This window comes from Pteropus alecto, unplaced genomic scaffold (genome assembly GCF_000325575.1).
Source record: "Pteropus alecto unplaced genomic scaffold, ASM32557v1 scaffold385, whole genome shotgun sequence".
Taxonomy (NCBI): Eukaryota; Metazoa; Chordata; class Mammalia; order Chiroptera; family Pteropodidae; genus Pteropus; species Pteropus alecto.
In genome coordinates this window covers 319514-325513 of record NW_006436543.1, presented here as the reverse complement: position 1 = coordinate 325513, position 6000 = coordinate 319514, and the positions used below count along the sequence as shown (strand labels likewise).

At 32.5% G+C, this 6000-nt stretch overlaps 1 protein-coding gene across 2 annotated transcripts in view; it reads right to left on the bottom strand.

Annotated features, from left to right (window-relative positions):
- Positions 1-6000, bottom strand: part of CUL5 (cullin 5) — a 77388-nt gene that overhangs the window by 46443 nt on the left and 24945 nt on the right. The gene's annotated exons all lie outside the window — the stretch shown is intronic.

Below are 6000 nucleotides of genomic sequence, written 5' to 3'. Positions count from 1 at the left end.
CATTACATTTACAAATCAATGACAACTGTCTCCTTTATTTAAAAAAACAACAAAAGCTCTCATAGACTGGCATACAAAAGCCCTGAACTTACAAAACTGACATATTTTACTCAAAAGTCATTTATTATAGAAATATATTTAATTATAATAAATGTTCACAAAGTTAATTTCTTAATTACCAAGTTGTAGGACAGGGAAACATAACAAAAGGAGAGTCTTATATTGAGGATTCTTTTGTCCAAAAAATGTCCCACAGTGACTCATTCAGTACCCTAAAGGACACCTGCTATAAAAAAAATGTCAAAGAAACCTAAATAAAACATCTTCAAATTTATAACGTAACAATGGCCAAATAGCTTGATTTATATTCAGATTCTTAGGGACATTATTATAACCCAAAGTTTTGTCTGCATATTAATTTGAACTTTCTTTTGTCATTTGTTAAATTCAGCTTAATAGTGGTATCTGGTCCAGTGCCTAGGATGCAGTAAGCACACAAATATTTGTTAAATAACAATATAATAGGTAACATCTGTTTACTATATGCCAAATTCTATTCTAAGCTGTTTTAACTCATTTAACTTTCACAGCAACTCTGAAGGAGTACTATTTTTATTTCCATGTGGAAACTGAGGTGAAGAAAGGTTAAGTAATATTCACAAGATTACGGAGCTAGTAAATGGTGGAACAAGGCAATTCGGCTCCAGAGCCCACACTAAACCATTCTCCAAAATTTATTTCTGCACTTTTCCAATCCACCCACCAAACAGTAGCCAAAGTGATCTCCATAAAACTCAAAAGTCATATCATATTGCTTCTATATTTAAATCTTCCAATGGTTTTCCATTGCTCTTTGAATAAAGTACCAAATAACCATGAACTGACCCCTATAATACCTTTGCAATCTCACCTCATGATTAAAGGAATCTAGAGTCTAAAAGAAGAAACTGATATAAAAATAGACTGATTATAATTCATCGTAGATGTTTACAACTACTACTATTAATATAAACACAAGATGGTTTTGGAACCCAAGGAGAAAGTGAGGGTAGAAATGAGAGAGGTAAATAGGAAAAGGGAAGGCTCCGTGAAAGAGCTGATTCCTGAGCTTAATCTCAAAGAACAAATAGGAGTTTACCAGGCAAAGGTGTAAGAAGTTGGGGTAAGATATTTTATGAAGAAGTAACAATATGAGTAAAGAACTATGGATCACTAGGTGTTTGCAGTGAACTGTACACAAATCAATATGGTTGGCATGTGAAGTGGGGAGTGATAAGCAAAAAATTGGGCAAACTAATCCTTTATCCTCTATTTTCAATCACAGTCCTACTGTATATATCACCTAAATGTCTCTCCAATTTGGACACTTCCTACCATCACCACTACCATAATCAAAATCACCATCATCTCTTAGTTTATTATAACAAAAACTAACAGGAACTGACTGCTTACTATGTTGCCATGCACTTTACATATATTGACTCATGTCTTAAGTTTATATTTTCCCCAGAAGCAGATGGGATTAGACGTGCAAGAGATTTATTGAGGGAAATGTCCCTCAAAAGAACAAAAGATACCTTAATATCCCTACCATACTCAAACTACTGCTGGGTACATGTTGGAAGGGCTCAAATATGACTTGTGTCTCCTAAGACAAGACGGACTGGATATGGGGATGGGCAACTCCAAAACGATCTTACCTAAGAAAGAAACTTGATATTGGTTTATTAGTACATCTTCTCTAGCTCTCTTTTCTCAACCTCCTGATATTCCCATGTGGTGTTATATCAGGGAAGAATGTCCTCAATACGCTCTTTCTTATTCAAAACAATACTACTCACACAATAGAACAAGTCGAGTCTCCTGGTCATTTTCATACACATTTTGAGGAACGTATTATAATATACTTCAAGAATGTATTATAGCGCCCTTAAAGCCCTCTATGTTCCACTCCCTAATCTTACCCTCTTCCATTCCACCCTAGATGTAACCAAGCCTGAATATTTTTTTCAAGTTTTACAATATACTATGAGGATTTCTGAACTTTAGAGAAATTTTACCGAATAGTAATTTTTTCAAATAATTTTTTTTGCTCAACATTGCTTCTGACATTTACTCATTTATATGTGGTCTAGTTCATGTACTTTAACTGTGCATGTAGGTCTAGTTCACGTACTTTATTTGTTATACCAAATGGCACTTCAAGATAAAAGGGAAGGAGTAATAGTGAGCAATATAATACATGAAATTAAGTCTGCAGAAGTAAGAATACATTCTGTTGGAATATATAACCAAAGTGACTTTAAAAAGGGACATGCCGTAAGGAAAATTCTTTTTAAATACCTAACTATATTAGAAAAATCAGGGAATTGGGGAGCGGGAGAATGACAAAGCAAAAGTTTTTCTAAGATTTCAAGGGGATAGAAAGAAGGGATAGGAGATGCAAGAGCTAAGAAGTATTCCAAAGGTTTCAACTTCTCTGGGTAAAATGGAAGTAAAAGGCAAATAGTGTGACCTTGGTATAAAAAAATAGTTATTTTGCTTTTAATTAATAGTAATACCATAATGCCTTTGACTGAGAGTAAGAAACCACTAATGAAAATGAACTTTCAAATTAACAAAAATAAGTAAAAGGAAAAATGAGGAAAAAATAGTGTCTAATAAGTGATAAATTTATAAAAGCAGTAAAAACGAAAAATCAGTTATAACATTAAACCTTAGCTGAATAAATTATTCCATTAGAAGACAGTATGGCTTTCAAAAGGACAAATACTATGATTCCACTTACATGGTACCTAGAATAGGCAAATTTATAGACAAAAAGTAGAATGGAAGATACCAGGGGATGGGGGCAGGGGGTAAGGAGAATTTCTGTTGAATAGGTATAGAGCTGTTTGGGATAACTAAGTTCTGAAAATGGATAATGCTGATGTTTGCACAACACTATGAATGTACTCAATTGCCACTGAATCATATACTTTAAAATGGCTAAAATGGTAATTAGTGTAACGTATGCTTTACAAAAAAAATTTTTTAAAACTAGTGTCTCTTAAGAAATACTAGGGAAACACAAACCAAAAGAAAACAAGGTAGATACATTAATGTCATCCAAAGAGGAATTTATGATTAAAAGAACTAGAGAGAAGGAACATTATATAATGATAAAAAGCATTATTTATGAAGATATGTCCATCTATTTACACCAGAAAATATATATATCAAAATGTAGAACAAAAATAATTAGATATGCAAGAACTTGATACATACAAATGCACTGGAATACTTTAAACACCCTTACATTAGTTAGGATGCACTCAGCTGAAAACAGAATTAAACTCAATTAACGGTGGCTTATATTTATTACTAGGTTCTTTTTCCTATATAAAAGAAATCTAGAGCTAGAGAATTGCTGGTGTTTGTTCAGAGACTCACCAGGATCTTTCTTTCTCCACTGTCATCTTAGCATGTCAAAAGAGTGAGGGGAGGATAGTGCCAGGTACATTAGTTTAACTCATCTGGAAAGCAAAAACTTTCCTAGAAGTCCTTCTCTTATAGACCTATTTTCCGAAATTGTGTCACATGGCTACCCTAGCACAAGGGAAGCCAAAAAAGTGAATATTAAATGATCCAACCTCTACAGTGGAAGACACACAAGGCAGAGAGAACTGGGAATGAGTATGGCTTAGCTAATCAACAGTGTCTATCACAAAATCTTCCCATATTTGAAAATCTAGAAGAAAAAAAATTAAAAACATAGAAGAATTTAAAAATACAATCAGTAGATGAGTAAAGATTCTTGCAACTCAAAAAGATAATTTTTTCCTAAAAGCACATGCATACAAAAATTTTAAAAGATATTTTTATAGGCTATTTCTCTGATCACAATCCATAAATTAAAAAGTGACAAAAACTTCACTACTTAGAAGCTAAATTCCTATATAATACATGGATTAAAGAAAACAAAAAAAGTTTACTAACAATGAACAAAGTAATAAAAAGAAAAACACTTTATACCACAAAACCTATAATGATAAAAACAGTATTAAGAAAAAGAATGCATAACCTTGAATGCTTTTAAAGGATAAAAATAATAAATTAAGAATTCAATAAAAGAACTAAGAAACTGGAAAAAATAAATCAAAGAAACCAGAAAAGACAATAAAGAAGCAAATTATAATTTGATAATGAACAAAAATGGAATGTTATTCTTTCCAAAGAACTAATTTTTGCCTTTTTTCTTTTCTTCATTGCATAATTATTTTGTATTTCATTAATTTTGGCTTTTGTCTTTCCTTCTACTTTCTTTAGGTTTAATTTGCTGAAGTTTTTTCCTCATTTCTTGAAATGAAAAATTAGCTCAATGACTGTTAGCCTTTTTTTCCATTTACAGGCATTTTAGGCTATAAACTCTTTCCACTTAAGAATGGCTTAGGTGGAGCCAAGAAGTTCTTATAGGATGTATCATATCAAAGTGATTATTTGGTTCCAGGAAAAAAACCCATAAAACAGATCAACTCCTTAAGAGCCAGATAAAATACATACTATTAGGGAAGAAAAATGGAATATAACCACATATACAAGATAAGTTTCGATTTTCATTTCATTTCCTTTTTTTTTTTTTTTTTTTGTGATTTCTCTAGTTAGCTTTTGAATTTTAGATTCAAGATTGTTTTTTATAACCCGAAATGATTGTTTGAGGATACTAAATTCAGTTTGGAGTGTTGCATTTGTGTTCTGCTTTGTAGTTGGTTTCTATGGAACAATTTTTATAAGCTAAATGCTTTGATTTGTATTTTGTATTTTTGGATGATGTCTGCTTTTTTTCTATTTATATTCATTTTATGGTCAGGATTTCCAGTTTAAGAGCACCTCTTTCTGTTAGTTTAATAAAACTCAATCTATTTGACAGCTGAAGTTGGTAGTGGTAGAGGAAAGGATGCCTGTTCCATTTCTGCAGATCCTTACATCCTCTACATCTTTACCTGTCTGAAAATGCCCATTTTACCTTAAACTTGATTAAAAACTTGACTAGGTATAGAATACTAGTTTCAAAATAATTTCCCTTTGAATATTTTCCATTAACCTCCTGCATCCCAAATGGCTAATAAAGAGAATAGGGACAGTCTGTTTTGTTTGAAAGGTAACTTTTTTCTTCTCTGGAATTAGGATTATTTTCTTTATCCTTGAATTCTGAAAGTCCTTAAGGTCATGTCTAGGCATGTTTTTTTGTTAGCACTTTCAATATGAAGCGTTATAGAATGGGTACGAAGGGTCAAGAGTTTTCAGCCCTGGGAAATTTTCTTCTTAAACTTTTAGACTATATCTCTCCACTACTATTTCTGTTCTCTCCTTCTGGAACTCTTTTTAAGTAGAAGTTAACCAATTCTAGGTCTGTCCTCCATACTCTTTTTATTTAATTTTCCATACTCTGCTCTACATTCAGTGAGAACTTTTTAGTTTTATTTTTCAAATTATTAATTTGGTCTTTTATTGTTTAGCTTTTATTTTTTATTTCAAAGATCTCTTCTTTATTTTGACTATTTCATTTTTCAAAGTAATCTCTTGCATAATGATATAAACTAGAATTTGAGCATTTTTCTAAACGTTGCGTCCTCTAACTCTGATGTACAGTCTCTAAGATGGCCCACAATGATCTCTATCTCCTGGTGGTATTTATACCTGTGCACAGTTTCCTCCTATACCGTAGAAGCATTTGTCTGTATGATTAATAGCATATGACAGAAGTGACGACTTATCACTTCCAAAATTATGTTACAAAACATCATGACTTCTATCTTGGGAGCACGCTCACTCTGGGAAAAATGAGCTGCCACACCGCAAATGGCTTTATGGAGAGTTCCACAGGGTGAGGAACTGAGAAGCTAGTGAAGAACTGAGACCTGCCAACAATCATGTGAGTAAGCATGGAAGATCATTCAGTCCTGGTTGAATACAGGACCAAATCTTTTGCAGAGAGCATGACTGTGACCTCATGAGACC